General features: G+C 37.1%; 1 protein-coding gene across 7 annotated transcripts in view; it reads left to right on the top strand.

Moving 5' to 3' along the window:
* Positions 1–24,752, top strand: part of LOC129579249 (furin-like protease 2) — a 207,143-nt gene that overhangs the window by 92,098 nt on the left and 90,293 nt on the right. The gene's annotated exons all lie outside the window — the stretch shown is intronic.

The following is a 24,752-nucleotide window of genomic DNA, read 5'->3' as shown; positions in this document are numbered from 1 at the left end:
ATCGCAAACACGTCACCATCATCATGGTCTCATGTGAGAGAGAGAGAGAGAGAGAGAGGAAGAAAGAACTTCCATGAAAAATTGACTCAATTTTTGAAAATTTTATGCGATGGTCGTGTGCACGCTTTACACGAAAAATTAATCATATTCGAGGCGTTTGAAACGAGAGCCTGGCCGGTGGGAAGTAAATATCAACAATTTGAACTATTTTGAAGTCAGTTGGATTAATGAGTGGCAAAAAATGTCCATATCATTTCGCGCATCTGATTCTCACATGATTTTAATAAGACCGTTGTCGACATGGTTCCACTTAACCAAACCGAAATGAAAATTTCTAGCTCATTTTTCTCTCTCTTGATTTAATCACCTGAACGGCGAGCATCCCACTGAGGATGCGAAATGGCATGGGCATCACAAACAAAATGCGTCCAAAATGAATTTACATGCTAAAAGGAAATGTATACAAAAACCATACCATCATTAAGCAGAGACGAGAGGTAAGACAAAACCGCCAGCAGCCATTTCACCATCGTCAGTAAACCAAAATCAAATGTACACCGCTGCTACTTAGCTCTGATTTTGGTAAGTGGGTCTATTTGGTTAATTATAGCGCTTTTTGCGCCTTCATTTTTTCCTCTTCCTTTGCAAAATTCCGGGGCATTTAGAAATATACTCGCGGACTGATTCACTGTTGAGGTAAAAAATAAATCTCCGCACCTGCAGACACTGACAGAATCGGTTGTTTCACTCAAAAGCAAACAAGAGAGCAGAAAAAGTGAGCAGAATAAGTCGGAAAATTCATGGCACATTGCAAAGGAATCGGCAAACCAAATCTCCGTTTTTTTTTCGTTATCACGTTGTAACCGCAAAAAATGGCACAAAACAGACGAGAGACGTGATCCGATAACGAACCACTACTTTGCCTATACGTTCGATTGAAGCGCCCGTGTAAAATGTCCCATTCGCATTCAAATGTCTGCCAACCAACCACTTGAACAAGATTCACACATGGAATACTTTCACTGGGGAAACGCGGTGACTCACCAAACATTTTATCCTACGTCATTCGATTTATATTTTGAAAAATTTGATATGGCAATATATGAAGGGAAAAAAAGCTGTGATGAGCTCAGTTTACAGTGTTGGTCTTCAATTTCTTTGATTTATAGTTTAACTTATCAAGATACGATGAAACACTTGCAAAGAAAAGGTGAGAAAAGCCAAGTCATTGACTGAGCTGAATGTATTCACAAACGCTGTACATTTTCCATATTAATGATCTTAACATGCGTCAGTGTGAAGAGCACAGTCCGAGCAAGAAAGCGAGAGAGAGAAGTAAAACATGATTTTCCAACAAAAACCAACACTTTCTACTTTCCTCAGCCACTCGAGTCTATTCGTTTCGAATGTAATGCATTTAAGATGCATATTAATTGTGTTATACTCACGACGACAACATAACTTCACTCGTATTGGGTGGCGCAAAGTGTTCATTCGGTGACGCTTTCAGTGCCGAAGTGAAGAGGTGACGAACGTGTCCTGGGAAAAACATGGCACTTTTTCGTTTCATTCAGACAAACTCATTTGCATTGCATAACAGTTAAATGAGAATGCATTTTATTACGATTTTTTTTCTCTTTCTATTTCTCCCTGTGTTTGCGATGTGCTTATGTTAGCGTCTGTGTTTGCTTAACGACAACAGAACGCTTTCGCTTTGTTTGCGAATGTGGTACATTTTTGTTTGTTCATGTGTATGTGTGTTTTTTTCCGTAAACGTAATTAGCATAATGCACGCTATGGCATTCTAACTGTGTGCCAGATAAAACCGTGAAAAACGAAAGCACAGTGGCAAAAATTAAGAAACCATCCATCACAGTGAGTGAGTGTGTGTGTATGTGTTTTTTTTTGCTTGGAATTGTGGATTCAATGGCATAATGCAAATCGGATGGGAATTTTTCGTATCGCCACATAGATAAAAAGAAATGGTGTGAGAAAGTGAATTATGAAACGTGTTGATAAAGCACTTTTCACACGATCTTCTCACTGCAATCTAAAAATACAGGAAAAGTATTGAGTCTGGCCGGAGAATTGACGTTGAGAACAAGTTTATTCTTTGCGCAAATAGAAATAACAGATTTTACATTTAGTAACTCCCTTCTAAAATGCGGTTCAGATGAACTTTTAAGTTATCAAATTGAGACGGTGTCTTTACAGAAGTTGTCCTTTATTGAAAACACAAATTCCAAGATGTTCGCTTTATGCGAAAGAATGCGGAAAAGCTTAAATAACATTTGCAATGCGTTTAACTTTAATTATATTTAGAGATTGGTTGAAAAGTTTTACGTAATAAACTTTAAATTGCGATGGAGAGCGAAAGGAATGGTATCGAATCGAAGAGAAGAATCTAATTTGAATCACTTTATCAGTAATCAGTGAGTCAGCACAAACCGCATTAAGATCGATCCGTTCAAATCAATTCATGGGGACTACGTTACTTGTCCATCTCTTGGTGTGCGTGAAGGCAAGTGGATGCATCCGGCGAGTGATGTGTTTAATCTCTGTTTACATTCGTGCTGAAGCATTTTTTTCTAATCGCTTGCACTGCTCCCTCAAACTCTCTACTGAAGTTGATGAGCTGCTCGTTCAATCTTAATTCTTGTGTGCTGAGTCACTTGAGAATACTTTGGTCGCTTCAGTTTGGAAGTTGATGGAGGATCCAAGCTGCGAATCGATTCACGTGGGATGAAATAAAAGTAACGTTAATCGTGTTTAAACGATTTGTGTAAGAGAGTCACATCATTGAATTATTGATGTCGATTTCGTTCACCACAAAATGCTCGAAGCATAATTGCACACGAAAGCACGCTTCTTCAACGGCAAGTTGTACGTGCACATCGAACAACCTAACGAGCACACGGATTTTCTTTTGTTTTGTTTTTTTTTCGTCTATTTCAACCGAATGGAATAGACCGAATTAAAATGCAGCGCTTGAATGGAAAACATTGCCAGAGGGTGCACTCACTGAATGCAATTTTTTTTTTTAAACAATAAGTCAACTTGTCAATTCCATTTTATACATAGCACTTTTCGAAAGAAAATTTATTCTAAAATTGAGACGCTGCGAATCTGTTGACAAAACGCAGAGTACCAATCAACTGTGTCGATCATTTTCATTTTATCGTTGACGTCGTGCCGTGTCTGATTCATATTGATGTTTTGCATTTTTCACCTCACTCACACAAAGATGTCTCTCAAATCACAGCACACCCATATATTCGTTCGGAGTTGCGTCATGCCGAGAGATTGCAGACAAATTCGGTGCGTATCATCGAAGCATAATCAGCGTGATATATTACGCCCTCCATTCATTCGGCACTCGGAATGACGCGCACAAAATTGCTTATTTGGTAAAAAACTAACATATTTTATTTCTCAAGTTAAATTCATTTTACATGCAACTTGTACCAAGTAAACAAGAGAAAAAAAAACGCTGCTCATTTTTTATATCTCGTTGAGAATTCTGCTTGCAAAGCGGAATTTTCAATGATTCGTATTTTTCACAATGCGACGCCTCGGCAACACTTTTTCCAATTTTATATTATGTGTGTCATAAATTCACATATATGTATGTATCTGGTTGCCTGGCTGACACCGAGTATGAGCGAGAGAGGGATGGGTGGTTGAAGGAATGGGAGTGAAAATGGTTTCAAAAACGGCCGAGTAAGATGAATTGAGGGTGAAGCATTGAAGGATCTGGTGTATTTTTAAACGCTGCATTGTTTGCAATTTTTATGTTTGTGACAGACGGTATGAAACATCAAGAGAAAAAGGGCCAGTCTCCACATTCTTTTTTTTTTGCCACCAAACATTTAAACCGAAAATGAGCTTGAGAGTGCTAGCTCAAAGCAGGCAACAACTTTCAGAATGGTTGAATATTTATGAAAAGCAACTGAAAACAATATTCTCGTTATTTGTCGCCTGTGTGCACTGTGTACTTTTGTTACTGAGTATGTTTGCGTTTTTCTTGTCCTTGGTTAATTACATTTGGTCGAGAGTAAAATTGATGCCGCGATGGAAATAAAAACCTCGTACACCCCGAAATCCAGTGAATAGAAAATCATTCTGACGAGAGAGGGAAATGGAGAGCAAATGCCGAATGTGTGCATGTGTCCGAAGTGTTAAAATGTATCGCAGCCGCATTTGATGTGTGCTCATTCGAATGGTTTTGAATGCTACACAAACATTTGTTTGGCTGCAAATGGCATTGTTCGGCAGAATGCCATTCTGTGCCCATTTCAAATGCGGATGGAATTCGTTTCGGCACAACAGAAGGGGAAAAATGGTGGCAAAGCGAGAAAAAAAGACTGGAATAACTTTTATTTCGGTCCGACTGTATTGTTTCGTTAACTACTTAGTTTGTTGTCGGCGGCCATGTCCGATGCGTCTGTTTTATAAGTGATGGCATCCAATTTTTTTTCTCTTCCACCAGACGCATTGTTATTACTTCGGTTTATATGTCATGTCACAGCTATTTTCTTGTTGCTTCATGGCTCGCCTTCTCGCATTCAACAACTGTCGTTTCTATTTGGTCGCACAGACAGAGAAGCACTCAACACAACACAATGCAATACCATTTTCTGTTTGTGACAGCTCTTTTCAGACGAATGTGTTTCGGTGAAATCTAATTTAATAAAAGTGCGAAAAAAATTCAACATTTCATCACAAACTCCATTTTAACCGTAAAATCATAACGCCATCCCCCGAAAGCATTTGGAACCCGGCTAAAAGAAAACCAACAACCGCTTCAAATAACAGTCATTGGTTCAATGCACCCCTGTTTTCTATATGTTGCAATGGATTTAATTTGATTGTCGACGTCGAATGCATTCATTTCCATTCACTTGATTTTATTTGCACTTTTCCACTCGAAAAACTACAATGCGAAATTAATTATTCTCGCTATAAAATTGCAGTCACTTCGATTCAAGGCAGCAGCGACTCGTAATAGACAGTGCAAGTGTGGAATCTCAATACACGCGTATACACAATACACATACACATGGTTGAAAAAACCGGTCCAACCAAAAATGAAACGCTACAAATATATCATTCCTCATTTGCAAACGAGCAACGAGGCACACATCATTAGAAATATTTTCACATCTTCTGTGTGATTGCTGCAAATTGAATTGCAGCGCATTCAATCGGTGCAAATGCAATGAAAATAACTATTAACATGTAATGCAAAGTGTGAATAAATGGGGCAACATTGTTGACAGCGCCACTTCAAAGCGGTTGCCCTGTCAACTACAGTAAGTTGTAACGCAAAGTGGCACAAATATGTCCCATTTCCTGCATCTAATCGTCGCGTCCATACGCGTGTGTATGCCACTTTGCAATGCGATAGACGCATGCTTTTGATTGAAAAATAAACAAATTAATTTATCGCTATCGAATGTTTGACTGAATTGAAGAGAAATTGTATGTGATTTGAAACCAAAACTGATTCACTGAGTTCAGTTGTTTATATATATTGTTTTTTCTTTGTAGTTTCGCCTGATGATGGAGTCGAAAAGACCCGAAACGTTGCGATAAATAAATTAATGAATTATGTAGCATCAGCTCAAAGACATCGTCTTATTTTATTCCATTGAAACTATTTGCTGTTTAATCATAATGGAAGTATGAAGTTTTTGAAAAGAATACATTTTGGAACACTGTTGTAGCGAAACAAAACCTACAAATTTTTTTTAAATTTGGCTAAATATAAGTAGAAAAGATACTCTTTCAGGAAATATTTTCTCCAATTTTTTTTTGGAACTAATTTTCATTTGGTTAACATTAGTTTGTCTGTTTTTCAATCACAAGCATACGTCAATGGTTTTCAGTAGTAATCAACGTGAAGTTAGCTGCGTTGCCCGGTAGGGATTATATTCACCCTTTGATGTAATGTCGTCAAATATGTATTTTTGGTTTCATTTTTTTTGTAGTGGAGAAATTGCATCAAGAACTCGAATTGAAATGTGAACGAGAGTTTTCTATTTGGAGAGACAATGATGAGCCAAGTCTGTGCAAAATTCAAGCATACGATTTCCTCTCTCTTTCTCTCGACGTGAAACTACCAAAACTTTTCGTTCATGTTGCAGCCATTTTCAAGTTTTCATATAATAATGTTGCTTGATGATAGATTCGCTCAACGATGTCGATTTTTCCTTTTATTCACTTCACATCACGATTTCCACCTGACTGAATTCAATTTTTCCACACAGACAACGACGTGTGCAAACATATATAATTGCATTTACCTGTGTTTCTCTTTTTCTCGTTTCGAAACTCAATATACTCACTATTCGCACTTCGTCAAACATTTTGTGCGAAATGAATGAATGGCATTTTGCTATAGAAACGAAAAATTTTGTGCTTTTTTTTCATGGTGAAATTTAAATAAAATGAGGTTGTTGTCATTTTGTGTGAGAACAACTCAGAAAGAGAGAAATATTCTTTTGATTAAATAGCATTTGAAGCATTGAAACGAAATAATAAACTCAAAACACTGGTATACGTGACACATAATACATATCTAGTGTTGTTCAGTTGTCTATATACACTCAACTGAATACACTGAACGAGGTGTTGTTCGCAAAAAATGAAATGCTCAACGAAAAATTCACATTCAGTTTTAGTTGAATTTGATCAGACACATTTTTCAATGAGTTTTCTCGTTTTTTAATGGAAATATGTGAGTCAAATTTGAAATTGTACACTCAGACTCATAACAAGTGTAAAAGTTGATCGAAAATACGAATTTAAATCGATCAACGTAACATTTGCTTGGTGCTGCAGTAGAAAAATGGCGCTAAATTCACTCGAAAATACAATCTGTCGTGAAGTAGTTTTTGAACTCACTCACAGTTCGGTGTCGATTAAGTCCTGGTCCCGTGATGTTTAATGAAATACCTTCGAAGTGTCATCAAAAATGAATGATTTAAAGGGGTTTCACTCAGCTCTGTTTCATTATGGATGCATCAAACACGGATACAAAGTGGGAAAAGCTATCGAATTTCTATGCGACGAGTTTGCTATTAGTAAAATTGCTTTAGTGATATGAGGCAATAACAGCCATCTAATTCTCGAATGAGGTACGGTGTGGACTAATCTGACAAAGCAACGATACGTTTATTGCAACGATGGTTGTTTTTCTACCATTTTCCATTAAAAATTTATGGCTGGATCGATTGTGTGCAGCACGTGCTTTGTTTGAGAGTCAAAGTATGCCATTATCATGTTGTCGTTCGCTAAACGGTGTTTTGCTTTTTCTGCAATTTTATCCTCAATCATAATTCAACACTCTGGTGGCTTTTTATATTGCAATCGACATTTACATTCAAAAGAAATCGGAACACATTTTTGTTCCATCGATTTGGTTTTTTTTCTCTGTTCACCATTCTGCTTTTTCCCCATTTTGTGACTGCGTATAAATAATAATGACGACGACGACGACGATATCAGAAACTGTACGCGAAAACGAAACATTTTCTACACACAAAAGGACTGACTGTCTGACGATTAAAATACAAGGCAAAAAGAGTTCGTTGTTCAAAGTTCGATAGACGGCTATTGAATGAAGTAGTGAATAGCCTGAAGTCAATTGCAGCTAATGTTCATGACAGAACACTTTTTTTCTCTCCACCGGATTTCAGTACATGACACAAAAGTCTTCAATATAAATGGCTCGAAATGGCGATTTGCTGAACTATGAAGTAAAAAGAATATCAAACCGTAAATGGTTGAATAAAACGTTGGAAATTTATTTATTGTTATTATGTGACGTAATTTCCAACCGATTTTGATACCATCATCAAGCATCTCGATTTTCATGTTATTTTTTTTCTCTGAGTTCATCAGTTTTTTTTCCCTCTTTTTCTCCGGTCGATATTTTTGCGTGCGTGACTACTAAATTTGCTATTGTTTTTCTCTTGTTGGCTCCAATTCAATGCCATAAATTCGGCGTTTTTTTTTCTTCCTCTCCCGTAACGTGCACGATTCATTAGGTGATCGTATTTCGATGTTTATCACTGAAAAATGACATGGATTCACGGTGGAACAAACATAGTGGCACTTATATGAGACGCAAGGAGTCATTTAAAAATGGTACATCATCAGCAATAACACAATTTTAACGACGTTCAACTGGAATGCGATCCACTCACTGGTGATAAAGTCATTTAATAAATTTACGAGCCATTTCCATAAGCTTCGCGTCATTTTGAATTTGATCCGAGAACAATTTATGGTTACAAACCGTCCATCTGATTTGTGGTTACAATGCTAGCGTTTTTCTTTTTTGCCGTATTCGTAGAACAAACAAAAATTCTCTGGCAAATTATTAAATTGCCAATGATTAACAAAATTGCCCGCCCAAATGCATGCGGTCAGCGAAACATTTCCAACGCGGATTCGCCAACAAATCCAGTACGAAATAAACTCGAACCTATTCTATCTGCTACATTGTGAAGAGGCTATTTCAACTCTTCAATTAATTTAGTTCGCAGTTGCGTTCATGGCATGGATATATGAACGCGCAGCATGACGCAAAACAACGTCCTTCTCGTACAAAGCTAATTTTCATTAATTAAAAGCAACGATTCGAAAGGGAGCAAGTGAAAACGAAGAGACGGAAGCATAAAAAACCGAACGCAGCAAGGGAGCAACAAAAAAAAAGAAACAAATAGCTCTACAACGCTATCACTGCGAAGTGTGATTTAATAACGAAACTACTGGAAATGTTAGATTTTTTAACTTATCGCTTAACCGACGCCCGTTCTTCTTCACTCATACATTTTCATTAGATCCAGTTTAAAAATTCATTCATTCCGGCGAACAAACTATTTGAGAGTAATAAGTTAGTTTGCATCAATGAAATTACGGACACAGTTTTACAAGAAGGAAGGAAGAAAAAGAGAGAAAAAAAAGAACAGAAAGTTAGGTTCATTCAAAATGTTGGCCCATATAAATTGCCCAAGACCAAGAAGTTTTAACGTCACTGGTAATCAAAGGAAATGCAAAGAGGGAATCAACGTCACTTGACTGACTTTGAATTTTGCCCATGCCAAACAAATGAAAAAACTGTCTGTTTGAAGAAAAATAGACGACGATGACGACAACAGGAGAGATGCCTTCTGTGCGGTGACACAATTCTTTCATTAATAAATTATGACGATGCTTCTTCTCCTATCGGCGCTCGCTCCTCGCACAATGAAAAAGTTCTCGGCCGCTTTCATCAGCAAGTGCCATTAAATCAAGAACTTGCATTTTAATTATAAGTGTTTTCTCTTACTCTCTATCGCACGCAGTTCCATTTTGGCATAAATGAGTTTTTCGAGTAATTTTGCACTTTTTCTAAAGATATCTTACATTTTCAAATGCTGAAGTCAGTTTGCGATTCTACCCAAGAACAACAGGAATTAGCAAAAACCGACAATCAAATAGAGGCCAAGCATCTCCTCGCCAGCTGGGAAATCAGATAGTTTTATTTTGCTAGTGAAATTTTGATGTTTATTACAACAAGAATACAGACATGTAGGAAAACTAACTGTTTCAATAATAAATATCGGAGCAGATTTAACATAGATGTTTGTTAGTGTTACAGTGAAATCGCAACAAATTGAATTTGGAGCCACTTTTCAGTCGTTTATTTCTCCGTTGTTAAAATCAGATATTTTTGATGCATTCTGCAAGCATACAACAACAACGACACCAAATTGAACAAATCTGCCGCGAGATATGTGTTGTGACCGCTTTGCGTCATAAGTAGAGAAAATCCAAAATTGTTGGTACTTTTCGTGCGATTTCAATGCCGATGTGGATATGTGTGTGTTTGCTACACTGACTGGGTTTGAAAGAGCCGTTCAATCGCATTGAAAGCTAAAAGCGGAAACTTAAAATTGTTTGCTAGCCGAATGTGACATGTTTATTTGAAAATTTAATAGAACGAAGTGACATTTTCTCTGTCGACATCCTTGGATTGTCATTGCAAAGAGAATCAAAAGAGAAGAAAGACGAAGTAAAAAAGCCGGAATGGTCACTTTAATGCAATTCCTTGCAAAACACACTCAATGCACTTCGCTCAGACGTAGCAGACACTTTGAACTTCGTTAACCATTTTTGAAACCAGCAAGAAAAAAGTCTGCATCAAAAGTCCAATTCTGAAAATCGAAAAACTTTTCGCTACAGAAATCTGCTCTGATGAATGAAACAAAAGACGCTTATAAATCGGAACAAAAGATTCAGAAAGAAGCCACAAAATTGGTTAGCAAAAAAGTTTTATTTTTATCTGTTTAACTTGGTGACATTGGTGTTGATGTTCGTTTGGAATCTTCCGCAGATGTCACAGATCGTGGAAAAACTTCCGTTGGTCAAGCCTTCATCTGCTGTTCGTACAAACCATGCGAAATGCCAAATGGAAAAATTAGAAAATCGACAAAGCGTGAAGAAAAATCACTGTGAAATGCAATAAAAATCACATAACAAGGATTCGGCTATACGAGCGGGACAGAGCGAAAGAAAAAAACAAAATGACTTGAAATATTTTATGGCTGTGGCGACACGGCGCTGATGTGCATTGATTTGTATGCTGTGAATAGACTGCGAGTGCACGTTCCTTGAATTCAATTCAGCAAAAATGTTCATTTTTCGTGCTTTGTATTCGAACAATGTGTGTGACACGAGCCAACAACTCTGATTAAATACAAAAAAAAAAACTTCGGGCACGAAGAAAGTGAAAAGAAAATTAAAATGGCATGCGATCCAAACAGAATGGAAACAAAAAGCAAATAACAGTGTGTGTCGTCCGTCGTACAGGAGCACAGCAAGCAATGAAATACCGAATTGCTCCTTATCGCCGAGAAGTCAGCCGAATGAACGTGCCAAGCGCAAAGTTCGCACACTTATGTAACAACAACGCAAAAACGTCCATTTTGCTTGCAAACAGAAAGCAAAGCACTGCGAAGAGATGAGAGAAGAAAAAATGGAACAACAAAATGTTTATAATTGCTTTTATTTATGATCAAAGGCGCAACTAAAGCTTAAGTTGACTGTTAAGTAAGTTAAACTTTCCTCGGCGTTTTATCTGCGTGCATACTTTTGTTCGTTTGGTCAGATTGGGCACAATGCAACAGAGAGGGAGCGGCGATATAAACGTCGTCATTTTGTACAAATATGATGATGCCATTTCGCTCTCCTCGACTTTGCTATTCTTCTTGTGTGTCGTAATTTTGTTGTTTATTTCGAAAATTTCTCATCGTTTGTTTGGCTTTTTTCTCTCTCTTCCTCTCTTCGTCTTATTCTTCGTCTTATTCTTCGTTTTCATCTCTGTGTGACTTTATCTCTGTATCATTTTCGGATTTTTTTCATCCATTTTAATGCATCACCGCTACTCGAGACACTCTCCCACTCTCTGCTTGTAGCACAACAGTGGCGGTTGCCCTTGCCGTTGCCGTTGCTGCGGTTGTTGTGAAAAACTGTCTTTGGCAATATTGTTAAACAAGACAAAAATACTAAAGTACACATGCAATAAGTTCAGTGTTAAAAGTAAGTCGGTTTGCTGTAACCCGTGCACAATCCACGCGCAAACACACACACACACTTTTATCGAATGATGAAGAAACTTTTTTACTACACTGCTCATTCAGTTCGGTGAAGCAAACGAGATCGAGAACAAGAAATGAAAAGAAGAAAAACTCGCAAAAAACTTGGTGCTCACATTGCATTCGAAGAACAACTCCACAGAACAAATACAATCAAATCTGGCAAATGGCAACGGCAAAACGGTTGGGCGGACGAGAGATAGAGATAGTAAAAAAGTAAGTGAGCGAGCGAACGAAAAATGAATACCGCACACAACGTAACTAACCAACAAAAATACTGAAATTGGGCCAACGAAAAAGAATGTCGGGAAGAATGTGGGCACTAACAAATCCTTATCTCTTCGTTTCGATTTATTCTTTGTGAGTTTCAGCAAGCAAGTCGGTGACAGTGTCGCCGTTGATGCAAGAAAACAGATACACAAGGAAGTGTCATCAACATTCGTTATGCTCATTCACAAAAGAAGCTATTTTCAACATTAAACGTCTGATTATGTGACTCTCTATCTCTCTGCACTTTATCCAATCAGCCAACCAGCCAGCCAGCCAAGCGCTTCTAAATGCCTTACACTTCACATGTATTTTTCTGCCATTTGATTTTCATTTGACTCCCGGCTTTCGATTCATTTGCATTTTCATTTAATTTTGTATAGAACTATACGCAAACGCATGCATCTATGGCTGCACATAAAATTATACCAAAACAAGAAACTTATTTCTTTTTATTCGTTCCATGTATCGGTCTGTTTTGAATTTAACGAAACGAAATTTCCCCTTTGCATAGCGCATGTCGTCCGACTTTGAAATGATGATCAAATTTGAATTTTTATTCTTCATTACACCGCTCGGTTTACTTTTGTTGTGCAAAACTAGATTTGGTTTCGGCAATTTCTTCTTCAAACTGTTAAAGAAAGGAAAAAAAGATTCTTTGGACGGGGTTTAAACCAAGTTATTCAATCGAACCAATCCGAAAACTTTTTCTGGATAATTTGGCAAGCGCTTCATTTTGTTCGCATTGGGTCGAGATATGATATGATAATATAAATATAAATCCGTCGCTTCTTTCGATCCCTTTGCTATGCCCGGTCTTTGGAGAGAGAAAAAAATATTTCTTTTGTTTTGTTGGATTCGTATTTTTCTTTGTTGTAATGTGTTTGAAAGACTCTTTGGTTAACGAATGCTCTGTCTCAGAACGATGGGGTGTGATGTTTTATATGAAAATGATTTATGCATTTTTTTTCCTTTTATTTATGCGATTAAAAAATCGTCCATTTTCAATTTGGATTGTTCCAATGGCGGAAGCGGCAAAGAGCAATCCGAGCAAATGGAAGGGACGGAACGAAAATCTTAAAATGAAGGAAATGCAAATAAATAAAAGTTTGGCGGTACTATTTTTTCTGTCCGTTGAATATTTTGTTTGAAGTTTAAATTTCATCAGATGGGGTGTGTGTGTGTGTGTGTGTATACTTGTGTTTGTTTGCGGAGCAGAATACGGAGCATCCGTCATTTGAATAAGGCAATAAAATTGATTCGAGCGACTTTGTATTGAGATTTCGCAATTTGATCGGATGTCGAACCAAACAACAAATTTGGACCAATTTTTGTCGAAGCATTTCGCTTACACGCTGAAAATTTATGTTATTGCCAAAGTCGAATTTTCTAAAAGACAAATGACAAATGGCAAAGAAAGCGAAAGACAAATGGAGAACGAACGAGAAAAAGAAAATGGGACAAAACTAAATTGATATGAAATATGCAACTTTTCGAATCGATTTTCGAGTTCAAGTTTTTAAAACGTAGCATTGAAAAGTTTGCCACTGCACGAGCAGCAAAAGCATTCAAACTATCTACATTGGCTGTATTGATAGCAGAAATGCGATTTGATTGTCGTCTGACATCTGAAATTAAACGACCAAGAAAAACGACCGGTGAAATGCGACCGGAGACGGTTTATTACGCAATGGAAAACCATTCCGTGTGGAAGATCCATTTTAAGTGCATACCAAACAAAAAACTGAAATTATTTGTAAGAGAATTTTTTCTTCACAAACTCGAGAAAGTAACTGCAGCATCGAACTGCTTGCTGCACTGTCTTCTCGGTCGGTGTTCTGGCAGCTCAACATTATTCATTTTATGCATAAATTTGTCATTTTGAAATGAAACCGCATACAAAAGGAAAACTTTTCTCGTGATTCGTTCGCTTCTCGCGGAAGAAACCGAAGGGCGAATCGACGGAGATGCACAGGCACACACAACATGAATGCGCATCACCACCGCCGGCAACACTTGACAATTGACTCTCAATTCGAATTTCGAATCTGAGTTCGCTTCACGCAATTTATTCAGCATTCATAACATATTTTCGCAACAAGAATTTCGACAAGAGCTTGCATTTCTGCATGATATGTTTTTTTTTTCTCGTCAAGTTTTGAAATGTTCGCAGCCAGAGCAGAACTAATGTATAATTCAGTTTGATTCGTACAATTTCATCAAATTTATTCCGGTGGATATCTTTTGAAAGAAAAAAAATAATGGAAAATCGCATTGTTCAGTCACCAAGTGCTCGGTTCTTTGCAGAGTAAAATTCAAAATTCAATTTTACAATTTGTTTGAATTTCTCTGTTCGGTCGATACTTTTCTCTGGCTCATCGACTTCACTGCCAGTGAAAAAGTTTTGCCGAGTTGGTGGTTCTATTAGTAAAATGTCCACACATTTGTTTTCCAAGTGCTATCTAAAGTGTATAGAACGAATTATGCAGAATTTCATGTTGCCCAAAAAGCAGAAATTCTTGCAATGTCGTTCTACATGTGGGTCAATTTATAAGTTCACGAACAATGGCACATGAAATATGTATTTAGTACAACGCAACTTGTTCTATTGAAGCTCTATAAAATGCTTGAATCGACATTTTTTACCAAATCCCTTCCATAACTTTTCCGTGTTTTCAGTAAAATATATAGAAGATCACAAAACGAATGTATTTTATATGCTTGCAGTAATTATTAATACTTATTTTTTCGAATTTTATGGAGCGTGAAATTGTTGAAATTTCAATTGACGACCAAAATAATACAATATCCATAAAAGAAAATCAGACAAATTCAATGCAACACCAATTAAAATCTATGAATAATTCACCGGCACCATCGAGAGTATCCAATTTTTCTTGTTTACTAACAATTTAAACGGCCAAAGTTTGAAGATTTATTTAAATTAACTTGAGTTAATAATAAAATTTTCTTCGAAACGAGGTTTTACATTGGAATTAAGAAAAATTTCTACTCGAAACAAGCTAAGTAGATTTTGTGCTTTTGCAGATTCAAAACGAAATAATTTATTCATATTATAGTTTGTTGGTTGTAAATCGCAATTTGTGCTGAGCATCTGCCATCCAATTAATTGTTTGAAAAATACTGTCTGAAGTACTGTTGGCCCATAATATTAAGTGCTTGAGTTCATTATGTATGTTCTTCTTCTGCTGTTGCTGATTCTGGTGAATTGCGTTAAATCAATTTCAGCAAAGTCATTAAGCTCTTTTCCTAGCGCAAAAAACAAACGTAAATTGGGGTCAAAAATATAAGGAGAGAAATTCACAGAAGCAAAAGCAAGCATTTTGGCAAGAATATTATTTGAAATTGTTATGTGGGCGAAACAGTCTGAACATTTTTGTCTGTTTTGTCTGCTGTTGTTATTGACAATTTGCCGCCGCCATTACGTCATTGCAATTGTTTACTTGTGATTACATTTGGACCGAAACCGATTTCCCGGTGAGAAGCGCTAAAAAAAACACAACAAGAACATTCACGACGGTTTTCTCGTTCAGTCGCCGACTGATTCAAAAATGGCAAAATTCTTGCCGGCCCCCATCTCTGCATTCAAACACAATACATATTCATTTATGTGTATTATGAATGCGTTATGCTTGTTGTAGCTGTTGGATGGCGCATTTCTTTCATTTAAATCCAGTTTATCCATTTTTCGTACGCTGTATATAAAATTATATTGATATTGGGCCATTGTGTGGCGAAAATATTCACAAAATCCATTCAATTGCGAGCAAATTTGTTGTTATTCGATGTTGTCCATTGAAGTCGTAACAACGATGCTTTTGTGGTCGAAATTCCATATCTATCTGTGTTTGCATGTGCTTTTTTTTCTCTTCCACGTCGAAATACATACCACACACATAGACCAACCAAAAGTGAACAACAATAATATGGAAACTGTAGAATTTGAGATAAAATGCACGAAAATCGAAAACAAAGCTGAAGTTAAACGCTGCAACAAAAGACATGAACAATGGCATACTGTTTCGATGTGGACTTGAAAATAATTGCAGCCGTTTACAGTTAATAGGAATGCATGGTCACGAATCGTAAAATGGTGTTTTTGGCTTTTGCTCAGATTAAAATGCTGCTGCCGCTGCTGCTGCTGCCTGAACATATGTTCCACTTTTGAGCACCACTTTTTTCGGGTGCGATAGAATTTTCAAATGCGAGCACATCGTTCGTGGCCATTTGATTGTTGATAGCCGTAAGCTTTTTCAATTTTTGTGCAATCATATAAGCAAAATGCCCCAGAATTCCCCATGATAAACAATTGTATCGGGTGATTACCGCTTAGCTGGTGTTGGCATTTATCTCGCATACCGCATTGTTCTTCATGAATATCAACGCGTTTCAGAGCAGGGTATTCCTATGAATCGTATCACAAGTGAACCATTCCGAAAGATTCAATGTCAATTGGCTGGGTGAATGGCTGCTAATGGAAACTAACACGATAAATAAATTAAACCATATAGCTCTAAAGAGCCATACGAGTTGAAATTCCACGGTCTTATCAATAAATTGCAATCATTTCACAATTTTCCCAAATCCTCGGAATACTCCGACTGCCCACAACACATTTAAGTTACATAAATGATGCGCAAAGTTTTGAAAATTGATTGAAACACAAACACCAACTGAAAAATGAACAGCTACGGCCACATACAATTACCCACAAATATTCCAATTGAAATGCGTAATTTGCTCTTGTGTCAGCGCTTTTTACCAATTCAACATAGTGAATCATTTGCATGTTACTGCAATGCAATTTATTCTATGCAAAACCAAAAGAATGCATAACATTTTCCGCTGACGAAAGCCATAGAAAACCATCAAATAATGAGCTTCATCAAACGAACTTCAGAAGAAAAAAAAAACTAATTAAAAACGTATTAATTTGAAACGATGGAGTGCTGTGTATGGCATCATGTGCAATGTGCATTACTGATATAGAGAAATCAAATTAAAATTTCAATTGAGTTAGGACCAGCACATCTCTCGGTTCGTGTGAGCTCGATCTTTTAATTCGATTAATTTTAACCGAGTTAAATTAAAGCAAAATGCTGATGCTATGGTTAAACTTTCGACGAAAATATGCTGTGTGGTGGTCGTTTTTTTTTTATAAAACACCGAATAGTTTAATTTAAATCTAATTTTAATTCACTTTTTGCCTTTGGCTTGTTGGCACTGTATATGTGTGACGATAAAATGGTTTCAAAGCGAAAAGGAAAATGTTATGCAGTTTTTATATATATTTATATGTGAACGAAAAAATGTCCAATTCAAAAACGCCTACGTAAAAAATGTGATATGGTTTCCTGTCATGACGTTGAAAAAAATGTGCTCAATAACATTTTGATATATAAAAAGCGTTTCAATGTACGGTTATACGATAGAAAGCACAGAAGATTGGTTTTTGCAGAAACTCTCGATTGGATTCGTTTCAATGAGGAAATCGATAACAATGAACGGACTGCAGAACTCGAATTTATTTGCTTAAAATAACTTCTGCAAACATTAATTTGGTCATTGCAAAAATTGGTATTCGAATAGGAAGCAGAGTTCACTCTTGAACTTTCTTGCCCATTCAATTCTATTCTCCCGCTTGTTCACAGCAGACAAAGCCATCTCAGATGGCCCATCTGAGATGAAAATTTTTCTGTCAAACTGAGACGGAAATATTTCGATCACATTGACAAACAGTTAAATATGATTGGGTGTTAATTTTCCACTCAGTTCACGTGCCAGGCGTGTTCGGCCAGCGTTTGTTTGTTCTATCGTTCGATGTGGTGCAAATTAACCACGTCTTTGGTTTGTCAGCAGAATCAAATTGCCGAGAAATGATAACAAATAGTTGTCATTTGTTACCGGCAAGATACCGCCATTTCCACCGAATGCGAACAAATACACGAACGAACGAGCGAACCGAACGAACGTGTTGAGACTTTGCACCAGAAAACAAAGATTGAGTTGGTTTTGCTGAGCTTTCCTAATTTCATCGAATCACATCTATGTATGTGCGCAGTGAGCACACCCACTCAATCTATAGTGAGACAAAAAAATAGGAAATTATCATACTCAATCACGTATTGTAAACAGAATAGTAAATGCAATCAATATGAAAATGCGAAATTTTGCTTGCGATTTGCCGTTCGCAGGATTTGTTTATTTGTTCAATGTACGGCGGCGGCGGCGGAGGCGATGCAATTTCCCAAAATCTGCAAAGACATTTTCATCTTTTTCTTTAAACGTTCAACGATGAAATTCGTTACTGATGATGATAACATTGCTCGGTTTTACCACTTTGAATCCGTTTTTTTTTTCTCTTGAAATGTGAGTTTCGTTGCTTTCGTCACGAAATTGGAATAAAAATTCTAGATAAAAGAAAAAACACCGTTTGATTGAAGAATAACGGATTTTTACGAGTTGAGTCTAGCTAGTAGTGTTCGCATGTGCTTGAGCCTGGGCCAGCGAGTTTACTGATTTCTTCTATGTGAGCATTTATTAGCACAAACCGAACGGGATTCTTTCTCTCTCTCTCTCTTCTTCGAATGGATTGATTTTGAAGTGTATACAAAAACGAATGAATAATATTTAACTACGTGGCTGAATGCAAACAACAAGCACAAGACCTGATTTTCTTTCGATTTTTTATAATTTTATTTTGAAATGGAATGTGATGGGATTTACATTTGCTCGAACGCTTTTGCCAACACAAACGACTCACTATGAAAATTGCATTTCATCATCATGATCAAACACAGAAGAAGACGACGATGACGACGACGACGACGTCAACGTCTTCTGTATGCTGTGATGAATGATTTTCGTCTTGTCGATGAATTGAAAATGAAAGGAAGACGATGTTGGGCTTCGGATCGCACCAAGTAAAGTGAGCATTTTTACATTTCTTTTCGTACACACTATCGTTTCAATTATTGCCGGGAATTTATTTGTGCACTGCACAACTACCTCGCGTTGACCTGACGATGATTTTACTCACGACAATATTGATTCCAGATGAAATTCCCATACACACTATGTGTTCACCATTACTGATTGACATCAATAAAATGTATGGATACAATGCAGAAGTTTTATTAAAAACCATATCTTATATTGAATTATATGAGTTCATACTTCGAATTGAGCACGTGGTGCACGAATGCATTTTTGTCAAGAAACCTCCTCATATCAATAAGAACGAGAGAATGATCCAGAATGTGGGAGAAGAAAAAGAAATATTTTTTCCTTTTGGTTAGCTTAACACACATACTTAGTAAGAGCAAAGAAAGTTTCTGAGCCGCTTAAAAATACCTTACCGCCGCTGCCGTCGCTGAACCGGAAAAACATTCGACGTGCTTTCTGTATCATTTTTCATAAGAATGTGGTTCCATTCCACCATTATAGCTGGAAGAAGCGAAAAAAGAGTCGTGCATAGATCTTTTTCATGTTGCATGTTCGGATTCGCACGTTTCGTTCGACGTGATGCCAAGACATTTTCTCGTCGCCATGCAATTTCCGCCAAAAGGCAAAATGAGACATTTTCTCGTAACATCCGCCCTCTGAATTTGACATACTTTGAAGCATACACTTGTGTGTGTGTGTGTGTTCGTGTCTGTGAATTGAAAGACAAACTCTTAGTTAACCATATATTTACTGATGTATTTCACCATTAATTTTATTTTGCGGAAATTTTGCGATTTATATGAAATGTTGTTGTTGACAAAAGATTTTCCCCCACACGCATAACTTTATTTAAATTCAAGTAGCTCTGCCGAAGATTTTGCTAAAAGTGTGAGTTTCATTTGCGTGGTGGAACCTATTTTGTTGGGTGCGAATGAAAATGACAATAAAATTGGGTGATATCGCTTTGTCGTGTAAATATTTTGTTTTAAAATCATATTCCATTTCAGTGATTGCTTTCTTTTAAGCGTAAGAAAGTGTTTGTGAGTATTCACACGAAAACATCAAAACATTTGATGGAGAGGGAAACCCAGAATAACATCCGACCGTGGTCGGTCGGTCTGCCCGCAATACTGTGTGTCGGCAATGCCACTCGATGACTAAAGCGATGCTTTGAAACTGTTGTTGGAATTCAAATCGAATGTAAAATGTAAATTTGCATTATTTTCCGTTTGTGATTCACACAATAAAATCCCGAGGAGAATGAATGGAAATGATGCAGCATAAAAATATTCATAACATTGAAAATACATGTTTCTGTAACTCAGCTTTTAGCATTCGATTTTTATGTTATGCTTTCGCATTTGTTCCATCGTCTATCCCGGTTGCAAGTACACACACTCACCGAGAGAGAGTGAGGATGGCTATGAACTGAAACAACACGTAAGAAAATCACATCAATTTGCAATCTTTTCAAATGTAATGGCGAAATGAATCGCATCAAATAAACATCTTTTACACACACGCTTTAATACACACCGCATTGAATGCGTATTTGTTGCTGACTGTTATCGAAGCGCTTTTTTCCACTTGACGAATAAAAGCGATAATGAACACCAATTCACTGACGTTGCAACTAGGGGTTGGACTCGGATCAAAGCATTGTTAAGTAACACATTTTTTCAAGAAATCTTCTAATAATAACTTTTAGTATTCTAGTATTTTGGCAAGCCGTTCTTATTTTCTATACAAGAAACCTCTAGTTTTCTTTTGGTTTTTGCTCATTTTTGATGGTGCTTTCCCCCTCGCGTTGCAATGAATGCTTATATATGTACATATGTGTTCGTATTATTTGCACATTTTGCAATTGAGCGTATGTGAAAAAAAAGTAATGTGATGCTCTTGGCAATCGACGGTCAGTCGAATGAAATTGATCGATTCTGCCGACGTCAACAGAACAATTGGATGGATGAATGTTTGCAAAGTCTTTATCTTCATCATCGATTTTGCATTGATGTGTTTGAGATGTGTGCAATCGATGAAACCATGATTCCTATCTGTTATCGATGCACACAAATCAGATTAGCCAAGTCATAATTCGATTTTAAACACAATGGATGTGACAGAGCTACATCGATATTCCCTGTTGAAATCGATAAATGCAAATGGAACATTGTGCGAAGAATGTGATAAATGCAGCGAAAACGACGTCAAAACCAATGATCGTCTAGCTAAACTTTATGCTCCAGCTCCAATTGATGTGAATAGAACAATGATTTTGTGCGCTGGTCATCGTTTGTTCTAACATAATTCCACAGAATCTCTTATAAATCGTAACTAGTTTGACGTTTTTGGTATCAAGAAAAAGAAATCAAGCGCATCTTCTCAGCTCATTGAAAATGGATGCCGGCCCGTGGTACGTGCATTATTATCGAATGACTCTATGGGTATTGCGATGCAAAGCGATTACATAAATATTATTATGTATAAGCATATTTTCCGACACGGATTTGCCATCTCACGACGCTATCTGCTTAAATCTGCGATCGATTTGGCCCCCTCAATCGCTCACTCCATAGAGGTAAAAATCCAAATATAAATGGAATTATTGCGCAAATATTGCAATGTTAGTAAACCCATTTGACTACAAAGATCAAAAGCAGAGCGCACATATGCCATTCGCATGGCCCAGACTCTGGTAGCCAGAGAGATTCAATATGACGAATGCCGCTCAGGTCCATGCGGCCCAACGTTTGCAATCCAAAAAACGTTCCCATAAAAATAATCCTCAATAATAAGCAATTTTCGTTTCGATTTTATTTCTATCAGTTATGTGCTGTTTGTTGCTGTATCGCAATCTCGTCGCTCCGAGACGATAGGAGCACCCGATACAAACATACTCGTCTTTGATTTCATCGTTTTTGCTTTGTCGGCTCTCAAATGAATTGCAAAAAAAGAACGGTCCAAGTATCAGCAAACGGTCACGTCGTATATATTGAACGAATATTCATTTGGCTACGAAATTGCTTATTGATGTCTTATTCGATGATTGAGGAAAAGGTACACCAGACCTTTTTACATATTTAGATTTTTCCGACTCGGGAAAATATGGACGAAAATATTGGCGGAGTGGTGTTCTTCCTTCTCGTTTCGTCCGTTTGGCATATGTGTGAATTTCCATCCACAGCAAATTCCAATCAGTTGCAACGCAGTTTAAACGGTTTTTTTTCTATTTTCCTTTTTCATTCGATTCCCATTCAATCGCAATCGATTTGTGATCAACTGTTGACTATTGACGAATGTGTGAACGAACATGTGCCCCGAACGAATATATCGAACGCTCACAAGTCTAACATAAATTTGTTCCGACCAAATGGGGGGAAAAAAACTGTATGCGTGCATCGATGAATTCTACTACCATCACGATGGATGGATGGATTCAATCAATATCGAATATTTGTGTATGAAAAAGTTAAGTGAACATGTTCAATCTGTAAACTGTGCCATTTTTCAATTGAAATAAATTTTTAACAGTCCATCAATTAGTCGAAATGAAATGATAAAGGACAAGATTTTGCTACACGAACCAATGTGTTGAAACCATGAAGAAAATAAAGCTCCAATCACATGAATGAAAACTTGAAAATAAATCCGATTTAACATTTTGATTAACAGCTCAGGCATTCTCATGATCTAGATAGGACATCTTAGATTAGACATAGAAAAAAGTAGATTTAGAGTAAACAAATGGCTGTGGATTGTGCTTAGTATTCTGAATGTGAGTGTGTGTGAGTGTGTGTGTTATTGTTATCCAGAGCAAATAACAACCTTTTCCCAAATACACTTCATAGAGAACGGTCAATCTCGATAGTTATCAAATGGTTAAACAGACCCATGTAAATGCGAAATTTTCCATACGCTGTGCAAAAATGTGTGCTCAACTCAACTCTCAAAATATACTGAGCTCAACATAAAACCAACCAGCTTTTCAGGGAATTTCATCAAGTATCGTTGCTTTGTTTGGCGCTGTTTGCTTATCGATTTGCATAAATTAATCTCATTCGGTGGAGATTGCAGGGAAGATTGCTTACAAAACAATATCCGCATACCATCGAAAATGTGCTGTGCTCTGCTGTGCGGCCAAAACCAATTGCGAAAGCGTTGCGAGTTATTTGTGGAGCGGCCATTGTTTGTACGCCATAAAACCAATTTGCTCGTGCTGTTTGTTTGCTGTTTGACCAAACAATAAATATATATGTTGTAATTATTTATCGAAGGAAAAGTAGGAAAGTGGAAAAATTAAAGACGCCCATTAATATTTATAAGTGCCATAAGCTGACTAGAGAATCAGGCGAGCATCGTATGGGTCACTTTATCTGCCGTACATTTTCTTCCCGCTCACGTTTTGTTTTTTGCATTTCAAGCATTTTCACATTTCCTTTTCCAAATGTAATGTTCTAAGCGTATTTGGAGCCCATTGATATGGGTGATGGCGACGATTCCACCACTTTGGACTTCGATCTCTGGGTTTGGGACTTTCATTTTACGTGCATCGTCCTCGTTATTATTTGGATGTTAAAAACAAAAGATAAGAACACATCATAGATTTCCGAAGCGTAAAAACTATTCAAAATGTATATGTGTGTGTTTGACTGTCTGTTCCACATACATAAACGCCTATGCCATCGGAACAAATCCCCTCAAATAAACATATTTAAAGCAATTTTGTCTGCATCACATGTGTGGAATTTGAAATCATCACGATAGTGTTATGGCAGAAGAAAACGCTTGCAAATATCTGGCTTAGTCTAATTGGCGAACAATTTGGAAAACTATTGTAGAAGCATTAAGAGGGAGACTGGAGTTTTTCCGCCATGATATTCTCCATTGAAACTGCACAATAGATATATTTCTTCATTGTTTGCGCCCGGGAAGAAAATCGCTGCAATTTGATTTGATTGGATTTCAATCGAAAAATGGTTTGAATGCTTTTTGAAGCTTTGCACACAGCAGTTCATCAAGCTTGGGCATTCGTTTCCATCCGGTATGGCGAATTACATTGGCTTAACGGCGAAAACATTGCCAAACAATCAAACGCAAATGCTATTACGATGACGATGACGATGATGAAAACAGAGTGCCATAATATGATTTTCGCATGCAAACGAACGATAATGCGATTACGATGCAATACACATCATAAGTAGAAAACAATCTCTTTGTTTTCTCAACAAAATTCAACGCAATCTATTCGCCAAATAATGATGGTGCACATTTTTTTCGTTTTGCTTTTCTAAACCACCACATTTGGTGATGATGCATCAATGGATATTCACTTTGGAGTTGTGCGATAAAAAATCAAGGTGTGTTATTCGAGACTGTGTATTTGATTCGCTAAGGATGTAATGAATAACAATCGTAATTTCCAACTTAAATATCGTTGAAGTTAATTCAATGCAGAATTGGATATACCATTTACCTCAGCCCCCCACCCAGAAATCAATCTCACGAAAAGTAAAACCACAAAACTACTAGAACCGAAATTACATTTTCATTTGAGTTTGTGTTTTTTCTTTGTGTTACCTCCTATTTTATGCTTTGCCATATCGCGCGCTCTGTTTATGTTCACAAGCTCAATATTTGTCACAACGACAATTTCGTATTCTGTTCTGCCTGATTCTGGCTCGAATAGAAAAAGAACACTCCATCCAATGTATGTGAATGGAAGCGAATGTTTTTTTCAGCCAAACAACAGATCTACCATCGTCGTCGACCGACATAAAAGAACAACGCATCTTTGTCTCTTGCTATTTCATCTAGCGAACGTAAATGGATAACGTGTGTGCATGTGTGTATGAGTGTGCAGTCTCCACATGG

The sequence above is a fragment of the Sitodiplosis mosellana genome, unplaced genomic scaffold, assembly GCF_009176505.1.
Source record: "Sitodiplosis mosellana isolate CC-2019 unplaced genomic scaffold, AAFC_SMos_1.0 Smas_scaffold_1, whole genome shotgun sequence".
Taxonomy (NCBI): Eukaryota; Metazoa; Arthropoda; class Insecta; order Diptera; family Cecidomyiidae; genus Sitodiplosis; species Sitodiplosis mosellana.
Note: the sequence above shows the minus strand (reverse complement) of the source record. Positions and strands in the feature narration are given on the sequence as shown.